General features: G+C 42.5%; 1 protein-coding gene across 4 annotated transcripts in view; it reads left to right on the top strand.

Annotated features, from left to right (window-relative positions):
* The first annotated feature begins 5,566 nt into the window (after nt 1–5,566).
* Nucleotides 5,567–11,723, top strand: part of strbp (spermatid perinuclear RNA binding protein) — a 77,224-nt gene continuing 71,067 nt past the window's right edge. For 2 of the 4 annotated variants that reach the window (XM_070988372.1, XM_070988375.1), the window contains exon 1: nt 5,567–5,725. The gene's annotated coding sequence lies outside the window, so the exon portion shown is untranslated. Of the gene's footprint in view, nt 5,726–7,017; nt 7,363–11,723 lie in introns of those variants that run through there. The other 2 variants (XM_070988374.1, XM_070988373.1) reach the window with 2 other exon arrangements.

The following is an 11,723-nucleotide window of genomic DNA, read 5'->3' as shown; positions in this document are numbered from 1 at the left end:
GATAAAAATGTAAAAGAATATTTTCAGCTCTTAGCGTCCTATTGAAGTATCACACTCGTGTTGTCACAAGAATAAAAGGCAGGTGCACTGCAGGCAAATGCTGAGACCCAATTTATGTTTCTTTTACTTACCGAATGACATGGTCCCTTCATAACAAAAATGTCAGCTCTCTTCCAATGTGGATGTTTGCCTTTTACTATAAAAAGCTGCAATGCACGACTTTCTGTGCATTTAAAGTAGAGCGAAAATGATGGAGCATCTGATATCAGATTGTGAGGTTGTGTCACCTTCTTTTTGTTGGTATGTGGGAAAATGTCATGAACCAACCAGGTAATGTGAATGCAAATATATTCTTTGGTGAAATGATGAAAATATACTGTAGTGGCTCTTTCAACAAACCCTATCAGTGTTTTTCAGTAGCACAGCATGGACGGAGGCTGTGGGGGTAAAAAGAGTATGTTGAAATGTACAGATGTGACATAATGACAGTAAATGAATAAAATATCAGATTCCAGCTTTAGCACTTTATTCGATATATGCTGAATCTTTCAATGTTTCTCCTGTAATTTTCCAAGCACACATAAATCATCGATTTTTCATCTTTAATTAATATCCAAAGAATAAATTTGCACATTAAATCATAGCCAAAAATAAAAATAAAAATAAATAAATAAACAAAGGTTGGTGAAATGAAATGAACAGATATTAATATACCAAAAAAGACAAATGCTTTCAACATCGAGCCAAAGTAAAAGCTGCTTCATTAAGGGTTTGGAAAGCAATATAAAAGAAGAGACTGAAGACGCTGCCTGTAATTTGGAACAACTAACATCATCCTATCCAGAAACGTCTGGGTGCAACGTGACAGCGCACTGTAGTGCCTGTCCAGAGGGAGCTCTGGAGGTAATTAGTGAAATAATGAGCCTCCTTACACAGCCTGGCTCTAGACCTCTGAACTGTCACTCATATCTCTGATTTGTTCTGTAATTCAAGTGCTGAAATTAAACTACAGTTCAGCCTGATGATCATTCCACTACTATTGCTTTGGATGCCTGGATGATGTTTCAATGGTTCTCAAGGGATAAATTTGTTTTTCACTTGTCCCCCTGTGCAGTGAGGCCAAGGGTCAGGGACAGCTATGGAACAATGTTGGCGCTGGAAGGCAGTCAACATATTGCCATCATGGATGCCATGATTTTGATTTCGAAATAATAAACGTGTTTATATCTTAATGTTTTTAGGGTCTGTGAAAAGAGACTGTTTCACGTGGGTTGCTGGCTATTCTGTTTTGCAGTGTGTTGTTCTGGTGGTCAGGTCTGAAGATCCGGGAGCATTACGGCTAACAAAAGAAGGTGTCAGCTCCTCTTGACGAGTGTGTATATCACGCTGTCACCACCAGCACAGAGAGACGGAGATCGAGTCTGACAGCCACAGGGTTGAGCTGCACCCAGCATTACTGTGTGTGTGGGTGTGTATTGGTTATTTGTGTGAGATTTTGGGTGGGGGCAACAGTGTGGTCTCACCTTACCATCACCTGTCACTGACAACAGATGTTCACTCCACCGGATTATTTACTCAACAACACACACATTGTGTGTGTGTGTTACTGATTGTGTGTGTGTTGGGGAAATTAGTTACTGATCTAAAGCCCAGATATGAAGCAACCCTTCCAACGCACATAAATACTTGCTCTCAAAGCAAATCCATCTCCTACGTACAATACTATTATTGTGGAGGGGTCACGTCATCATCTGATCATTCCACATGATCCTAATTTGACAGCTCTTGTCTTCACCTTTCATGAGATGGAAAAGAATACCAGTAAAGGACGTCCTTGTTCAAAATGCCACTCCAAAACGTCTTTTTTCCATCAACTGCAGTAATGAAGGTACACAGTGTCTGCAGAGGAAATTTTTCCCCCCCGAGTCCATAGTCCAAGCTCCCGTCTCATCCATCACACTCCAACAATAGAGATGTCGTCCACTCCCCAGACAGCTGCTCAGCCACAGCCCCCTGAAAGTGTGTGTTTGTGCCGGTGCTTCTGTATGTTTATGTATGTGCAAACATGAGTGAGTTTGTTTGTGTGTATAATGGCCCTCTAACATTACAATAAGATCTTATTTAAAAAGTGATGCTCACTCTATGGTAAAACAAATAAGGCTGACAAAGACTCCAAACACCTGCTTGACACCAGTATTGTACTACGCTGAATGACATTAATTTATAGATACTTAAACAGATTGATTATTCCTTTGTCGATAATGACATGTTCTTTCCCCCATAATACGTTGAGGAAACTTTTTAATTAGAAAATAAATTAGAACCGTGGTCTGCATAATCATGAGCGCATAAGCGAGGAGAAAAATGAAAGAAACAAAACTGGATGGAGAATTCTTTACTTAGTTGATAAATGAGTACAAAAGGCTGGTGGTGTATGAAAGTCAGATAAGTATCAATTGAAGTTCTTCCTGGCAGTCCTGGCTGTCTGACCACAGGCAGGCCAGCCTGTGTGCATCCATGTGTGTGAGTCCACCTTGCTCTTATGCCGATGCCACGCTGGCACCACCATCTGCTGCCCGTCGAAGCTCTGTCCGGCCCAGCAAGACTCCTCACACACACACACACACACACACACACACACGCACACAACTCCCTATGTCCTGCTTGTGGTCAGACAGCCAGGTGGCATCACACCAAATGACCAACGGTTGATACACACACGCTGTGACCCACAGTACACTGTGGTCCACCAGCAGAAAGTCCCTCTCAGTCCTTCTGCTTCTCCCTCTTTCTTGATGTGCACGTAGGCCTGATTAACACGCCGAAAGGGTGTCTGTCTGTCTCTCTGTCTGTCCTTCCGTCTGTTTCTCCTTTATGCCACTTGGCCTGCTTCTCTGTCTTGGATTGAGAACATAGGAGCTCTTCCTCACAACCACAAAACAATATTTATGTGTGTATGTGTGTGCTGTGTATTTTAGAAGACAACTCTAAAAAGGAACTCCTTAGAGGGGTGTCAGATGGCAGGCATTTATGTTGGTGTGTGGATGGGGGAAGGAGAGATGATGGGGGCGGATGAAGGAAGGGATAGAAGGAAACAGGAGGAGGGGGCATTGCTCTGTTCTCTGCTCTTCAGCTTTTGTTCTCCTAGATAATAACTCTCCACCCTGACTCCAAAAACCAAGGGAACCCCTCCAGTCTCGAAAACTGAAGTAACTTCCAAGCTTACACTGTGGCTATGATGACAAGTTATACCAACCTGCGTCAAGTGGTGTTTATTCTATTTAAGTGGCCTGAATTTAATTGTCTGTATCTATCTATCTATATGATATTTAAGCTTGTGAGATGATTCACTGTAAATTTTCGACAGTTGGTACTGCAACTGTGTCAGATTTCTCATAGTCAATTATAAATGTCCTACATTGCCCTAAAAAACCCAACATGCTTTTAATTTGGGCCAAAACTGAGTAGGGGGAAAGCACAGAGCCATATCACTGCCAACAGCCTGGAGGCCAGTTGAGTGTCTCGGCCTAATCTGCAAGGACCAATAAAGAAAACTGAAATCTGAGCACAGGGAAGAGAAGAAGCCTCATTCAGATAGGTGAGCTGCAATGCAGGTACTGACATGATAATCACAATCTCCGCTCTCAGATTTCTTTTTAAAAAATCATTACTAAATATGGGAGGGCAAACATTTATGGGGAAACTGAGAGGAAGTTTAAAGGCATTGAATGTTACAGTTAAAACACTGTTCTATTTGCTGTGACCTGGTTCAGTAGAGCAGCATCTGCAACCCACATGAAATCTAAAAATACTCCCGCACCATTGACTGCTACTATGCCGTGGCCTCAGTAGGTAGATGAATAACTGCGTGTGTATGGTATGCTTGTGTGCATGTGTTAAAGTGGGAATGGGGTATGGGCTGTAGACTGAGGTTTGCCGCTGTCTCATTTACAAGCCTCAACCGCAGATAGGCTATTAAAACCTCTTTTCAAATGTTTGCTTGTATATTTGTGTGTGTGTGTGTGTGTGTGTGTGTGTGTGTGTGTGTGTGTGTGTGTGTGTGTGTGTGTGTGTGTATTGGCAGACCAGTGGTATACATCCAAAGCAGAGAGGCACAAATAACTGTAAATCCAAAATATTAATTGCATATGACGGATGCAAATATTATTATAATAGACATACAATACTTCCATTGCAATAGGAGCAGGTGCTGAGCAGCAGATTCTTTCCAGGAAAAAGAAACAGGTCTTTAGGAAATTAACACTCAGCCGTGTGCTTTTTGTGCTATTTTGCCACTAGCTTTGATTCACAACTTACAAGTGTGAAGCTTTCAGCTGATATTTTCCATGAAGTGTGACAGTAAGTAATGAGAGTTTGACATAAAGACAAGACTGTAGACCATCTTGCATTGGGATCACACTAGTCCACAACGCCCATGAACCTGTTGATGATCCTGCCCATGAGTACTCAGTAGTTATTATGATATTATCACTTAAGTACCCAGGACTCACGCGTTGGACTGCACATCAGATGGTTCTGGCCTGCACGTCATCCATTAATTCACTGATAATGGACACCTTGCCGGGCATTATCTCTTACTTAATGGACACCAACCAGTCAGACTCAAGTATTTGCTCAGATGGTGGCATACGTTATAAAATTAGGCTTATGGATTTGTAAATGTGATTATGTCACTCTGTTGTTATGCCATTCAAAATAGTATACCATGGCAATCCTTATGTCATGCCAATGAGAGATGTGTGACAAATGCTGCTAATATTATCAATGTCACAGTAACGACTGACTTAGTCTACAGATCAGTCATTGATATTACCATGATGTACAGTAGCAGCAGCAGCAGCAGCAGCAGCACTCAAACCCAAAGTAAAGTATCAGCAGAACCAAATCTGAATGATTTTCAAATCTTTATCACTAATTTGTTCATTTTAAGTCTTTGTTTTCTACTTAAACTTGATTTAAGTATACTGTACAAAAAATAGTAAAATAAGTGCTACTCAAGAATCATTTGTGCTCAAAACAGCTCAGTCATTCAGTAGGCTTACTTGCCCTCAGACTTTGCATTGGATACCATATGTAAGCAGGGATGTGGCAGAAGGTAGCAACACTCAGTTTACTTTATCTTTCAAGTATGGGAATTTAACCCGTGTGTTACAGCAGTCTATTTCCACTTATTGTAAGTACTGCATATTATCTAATCGTGCTTTCATGGATATGCTGATAAGATTCTTGCACATAACAAAACAACCAATAATCTGACAGCAGTCCAATTATCTATGATGGTGTTCATAATATTGGTTATACTCTCCGCAATTTACCAGATCACTATCTATCATAGGTCCATGGTAAATTTAGCAATCAGAGTATTGCAAATTCTAAATGAAATCATTAATGGACTTAATGTAGTCTCCTCTCTCTGGCACACTCACACATACAGACACGGGGTGGGGGGTGGGGGGGGACCATGCATGAAGTACCCTGCACCAATCTATTCTCTTCTGTCTCTCCCTCTCCCCCTGCACCGTCGGACCGTTCACCGTACAGGTACGGGCGAGCGGCGGCCGCTCCGCCAATTAGGAGCACCGAGCGTGACCACGTGAACAAATCCCGTTGTCTAAATTCCCGTTCAGCTCGGAGTGAGCGGCAGCGCTGAAAGCCACATTGAGTGGGAAGTAATAACGGCAGGCTGAGCGGGAGCAGCGTGCAGGTAAATTGCTTTTTTTTTCACCCTGGCTATGCACTTTTCTGCCCTCATCCCCTCTCAGCGGCTCTGCTGGGATGGTAGCCTATGCGGTTCAGATGCGGGGCTCTGGGACAGGATGTTTGGGATTAAATTTGCCTTCTCTTGCCGTTGATTCTCTGCTCTCCTCCGATCCGCGGACAGGACAAACAGCATCATCGGCTGGTTGCTCTGCACCGTCTGCGCATTGAAAGTCCGCCACCCCGCTCCTCCCTCCCACCTTCTCTCTCTCCCCCTTGTCTCTCGCAGGCACATGAGGCTATTGATAGTTGACAGAAGCCTTGTAATCCCCGACTGAGCTGGCTGAGCGGCCACAGCCATTTGCGAATCAAGAATGTTGATTGAACTTTATTTTGCTTCGAGATTTGTTGTAATTGGTGAGGCCCGCATAGATCGACGCCGTGCAGTGCTGAGGCGTCTTTCGGTGCTGCATGCAACCAGGCGAGCGGAGGCAAGCTTTTATTGCTGAATTATTTATAAGACTGTCTGGGAGAGAGCAATGCTTCTCTTGGATGGAGAGCGAGTCATAGCCAAGATATACTCCTTGGCTCTATGCAATCGTGATTTATCTCCACTCTAACTTAAATGTAGCCAAGGCTACTGAACCTTTCTCTTTTTTTAAACTTTGTCCACTTCAAGCTACACTCAAAAGACTTTGTGCTCCTTTTTATTGTTTTAGGAAAGAAGTCAAATTCGGTGTTGACACGTTTAGTCACAATTAGGAAATTAGTCGACCAACGGAAAATTATTTTGGTAACCAATAGATTTTCATTAACCAAGCATTTAAACCATTAACTCGTATATCAGGTAAAAACGACAAAACTGCTGATTTCAGCTTCTCACATTGCTCATTCAACTGATTTATACCACATTAAAGTGAATATCATTTAGTTTTTGACGGTTAATTGGACAAAATAAGCAATTTGAAGACATCACCGTGGGCTCCGGGAACTTGTCATGGCCATTTTCTGATATAGACTCGATTTGACGATTGATAGATTGATCTGAAAAATATCGACATGTCAATTAATGAGAAAATAATCAATTGTTGTAGTCCCAAATGAATTGATTTAGCTGCGCTACAGCATGTAAATAACAGCCCAATCAGTTGCTACTCTTTAGTCTGTAATTTAGAAATGTAGTTTTCTACAGCCCTCATAGTGTTGTCGACAGATTTGAGGTTGTGTATTCACAGTTACTTTTCGGTTTGTCTCAAATGCTTCCTCAAAAATAAATATATAAGTAAATAAATGCAGCTTTCTGCCCTGCGATGTTTCTGCCTTTTTTACAACCCTACTCCACCGGAATGAATCGACCCAGTCCGCGCATGCGCACTCCCGCCACCATTCATCTGTAGGGATTTCTCCCCGTTTCTCTTGTCTCGTGCGGGTGAAGAGAAAGCGGCACCAGCAGGCGGCTCCGGGCTCGCGCTCGTTGCCCCAGTTGCCAAGGCACCAGCAGTCTGTGACTTCTCGTTGCGGCTGGACGCTGACAGCTCAGATCGGCTCTCTCGTTTGTCGGACGGAGATCGGATTTTTTTTGCCTCTTTGGATTTCTTTCTTTTGGTGGGAGTGACGGACCCGCAACAGCTTAATACTAACACCGTAAGTTGGTTGATATTTCCTTTCTCGCTCTGTTTCCCCCTTTGTAATTTCCACGGCTTTACTCGCATGTTCAGCGCTGTCATCCCGAGACAGAAATTTCTACAAGCAGGACTTTCGGCTAATTTTTTGGCTCTCTCGCTTGCTCGTGTCGACTACGGTTCGGAAGTTCTTTATCTCCCGTCTTTCTTTTTTCATCGTTTCGTTATCTGTTTATCCGTCCTTGTTTTCGCTTTTGTCCAGTCCCCATTGACAAAAAGAGGAACTTTACACGTAATGAAACGGTAACTCTGGCCCCCTGTGAGTCCACAATGCTCTTAGTTGGTGTTCGCGGAAGATGTTTTGGTCTTAACCTGAATCATCCTGCCAAGAGTGCACGAGAAGACCCGAGGTGACGGTTTGACTGGAGATCATCTTTTACAGCAGGTGTCTGATAGCCTACTTCCGCACTGTGCTGCGAGATATCGATCGTTTAACGTATGTTCAACCCATTTAGGGTTTTTTAACTTATATATTTCCTCCAATTGTTGCTTGTTTATTGGGCATCCTGCTCATTGACGTGTGACAGGCGCTTATTTAGTATTATTAACTATTGTTGTGGTTTCGGCACTAGTTTCTTTTCCTTTTTTTTTTAAACTCCACGGGGCACTGTTTTAGGGAAGCAAAAGTACCCGTTGTGTTTCATCACTGAGGTTATTTCCTCAAACGATATACCTGCTTTGTGTATGACTGTTTGTCCCTGTGAGCGTGCGTGTGCGCGTGTGATCCAGTGAATGAAAGCAAGAAATGCTGAACTGCTCCCTCTTCTTGCTGAACCAGCTTGTTGGCATACGTAATCCTGCTGAAGTGATCGTAAACTAACACTTTATTTCTCTGTCCTACCACAACTAGAAAGACCACAACAGGCATATCAGCTTGTCAGGTCTTCACGCCTGCCTGTACAGTGTTATGCAAAAACTTAAACTCTTGGGTACTTGCAGACTTTGCATTTCTCTCTCTCTCTTCTTCTTTTTTTAATCTGTGAACAGTTTTATTTCTTTATTGATCAGCTGACTAATTGAGCTGTATCGGGTCTCTGCTATGGTCATGTGGTTCTCATTGGTGTGTGCTGGTTTCAGTAGTTCACTATCAGTTCTTTGTGCCTGGTGGTCTCCAGGCTTGACTAATGGCCTGTTGCCTTTGGGTTATTTTCGTTTGCTCCACCCTGCTCCACCCTGTTTCATGTACAGGAGGTTTCCCTGCTAACACCCTCACCCACACCTGGTCTGCTTAGATAGAACTGTGGGGTGTCTTTGTTGTAGTGCCCAGCCCTTGCTTCGCTTGCCTTGATAGAGTTGATTTATAGAGTGGGAACACATACTTTTTTAGCAGTTGCTTGTTACAGCCATATAATGCTCCATTTGTGCTGCGTACAGTGGACTTTGTGACTGCGAAGGGGAGAGGCAGAGATGGGCTCATTACGTTCGTGCTTTTGGTAGATTGTCAGTGATTTTACATTCATGCCTCTTTATCTGTGTGTGCATTTATGTCTCTTTTCTGCAATGGGGTGTACTGGACAAATATCCAATGGCAGCCTTTCAAAGTGAGCAGAGTACCAAAGATAGGGCAGGTTGAAAGTGTGTGTACCTGTGTGGTTGAGTGTGTATGCTCCAGGCCCCCATGAGCACTTAAACAGACTCTTTCTCGTAAGCATTGACTCGGCAGTGAACTCTCTATCACTATCGATGAGATAAGAGGATGAGAAGGAAGGAGAGTGAGCTGGTATTACGATGCACAATCTGTCTTTGCTCCTTTCAGTGTTTCTGTCTTCGACCAATGTTTTCTCTTGGTATTTCCTTTGAATTTCTCCTCAATTCTTTTGGCGGCTCTTCTTGTATTGACATTTATTTAGGCTCTTCAATGTTTCGTTGTCTTTTGTGGTATACGGATATAGATTTTAGTCCTTTGCTGTTTATTTGAAACTGTGAAACAGTAAATATTCAGTTACATACATCTGAAAATTTGCTTTTTATGTTTGATTTTCCAAGTATCAAACAGGTGATTGAAGCGCTAACAATGGATTTGGAACTGGATTTAATTTCCATTAATGGCATTTACTTGGGCCCAGATTAAGGACACATGAAGAACTGGCAGTACATAGATACACATAAACAAGACATACACTGAGCATGCATGGTAAAGACAAAGACACACACCAACACAGACATGGTGGAGTGACACTTCAATCAACAGCCACAAACCAGAAAATCAGTTTTGTCAGGTAAATTTGTTCTACTCTGTTCCACACTCCGTCAGATAAACAATCAGCATTCAGTTTGTTTTCAAGTCAAGTCAGTATTTACATAGCGTCAAACCACAAATTCCCCTCAAAGCGCTTTACAATCTGTAGAGCATAAACCTCCCTCTCCTTCCTTGATTCTGACAAGGAAAAACTTTCCTCAAAAAAATTGCAGGAAAAAAGGAAGAACCCTCATGAAAGAGTAGCAGTTCTTGTCTAAAAAATTAAAATACCTGATCCCTCTGTCCTTTTTCAGGCTTAAGTTTGTCCTTTTCCCGTTGTGTGTCTGCTGTCATCTTTGTATATCTTCAGCTCTTTTTTCTGCAAACCTATCCCTGTGTAAGTGTCTGTTTTATGTACACCTGGGAGCAACATCGTAGCCCCATGACTGCTTGGGTTCTGGTTAGTTTTATGTTATGTTCTTGGTTTAAACAGTTTAGAATCTCAGCAGCACACACTCAGCAGGCAGAGGACACGCAGTAACGTCATGGGATGTCTCTTCCTCCTGCCACTGCCTCTGCAGCATGTGTATATTCTGGTGCCCAGTGCCTGTCAGCGAAACAGGAGTCTGCCCACCAGTTCTCAGATTCTAGCATACAGCAGCACATTTAGAGTCTCGTCTGGCAAGGAAATGTAGCACTAATCCAATTGGCTGGAGCTTTAGTAAAAGCTTTTCTAATTGGCTGATATGGAAGCTGGATGCCAAGGTTCCAGTAAGCACAACAGGGAGTTGGGGAGAGTCCCAGTGGTGCTGTAGTGCAGAAGAGACTGAACAAAGGGCAGATAGCAGAGAGTGTGCTACTGTTTTGAATATTCCTTCACATGGCTATAATAAAAGACCCATCTGCACCCTGCTGACTCAGCTCCATCCAGATGACCATATCTCATTTTCAACTGTGTCGTTTGCCAAGCACACATGCAAATACACACACGCGTGCATGCAAACACATTCCCCTGCATTCCATCTGCAGGAACAGGAATGGCTTTCGTCACACAAACATGTCCAAGGAAACATCTTCCCAACTGGCTAAAGGAACAAAGCCATTAACACAGGAATATTGACTGTGTGTGTCTGTGTTACAAGCGGAAGAACGGTTCTTTGGAAAGAAAAAAAAAATGCTGCTACTAACAGCCACTGCAGCCATTCCTGTTTCCTTTCACCTCAGTGTGGAATCCAGGAATAGCTCAGAGTGACAGAGACGAGAGATGATAGAGAGGGATAGACAGGCTGTATGGCCAGAGAGAGAGAAACAAAGACAGACAGTGGGACAGACAGAGGCAGAGACTGTGAGAGATGGCCATGTAAGGTTTCCTGCACCACAGCTTGCACCACTCCATACAAACAGTGAACCTGAAATGAACTGTTGATGGTTTGGTTTCTCAAGTCACTGTTAATTTGACCTTTGGCTTTATGTGGCTGCTTGACAATGGAACAAAGGCTGCCTTCACCATAAGATGCATTAGGGAACTTTACAGAAATAATAGTGAGTTCCTCCCGTGGAGCAAAGTCTTGTTTTGTTTGCATTCACATTTTATTCATATGTATAACCGCACTGTTGACGCTTATTGAATTGTATGGGATTATCTCTGAAATTTCAAAATGCATTTTCTTTCAATGAATAGTTGAAACAACTTATAATTTGTTTACTAGTTACTGTAGGCTTTTATACAGGTATCCTTGTACTTTTTGGTTAAACCATTTGTTATATATTTGATGCTCTTAGTACATTACAGCACTCATAATTTACAAGAACCAAAGTTTCATTTTCCCTTTTATGCTTGGTCGTTAAAATGAGTGCTGTTTATACATTCCTATGGAGAAGTGACTTGTTAGAAAGCTGTTATTTGGATTCTCTATTCAGTAACCAGTGTCTTGGTAGCATCTGAATGAAACTTGTTAACTTGAGTTATTGCAGCCATTGTTCACACACACACACACACACACACACACACACACACACACACACACACACACACACACACACACACACACACACACTCATTTAGTTTAATGTAAAGGTCAGTTTTGAAATGAATGTAGGAGCAGAATTAATACGAATTTGTTCAACCTGTCATACTTTGTTTT

This window comes from Chaetodon trifascialis, chromosome 20 (assembly GCF_039877785.1).
Source record: "Chaetodon trifascialis isolate fChaTrf1 chromosome 20, fChaTrf1.hap1, whole genome shotgun sequence".
NCBI classification, from domain to species: Eukaryota; Metazoa; Chordata; class Actinopteri; order Chaetodontiformes; family Chaetodontidae; genus Chaetodon; species Chaetodon trifascialis.
Note: the sequence above shows the minus strand (reverse complement) of the source record. Positions and strands in the feature narration are given on the sequence as shown.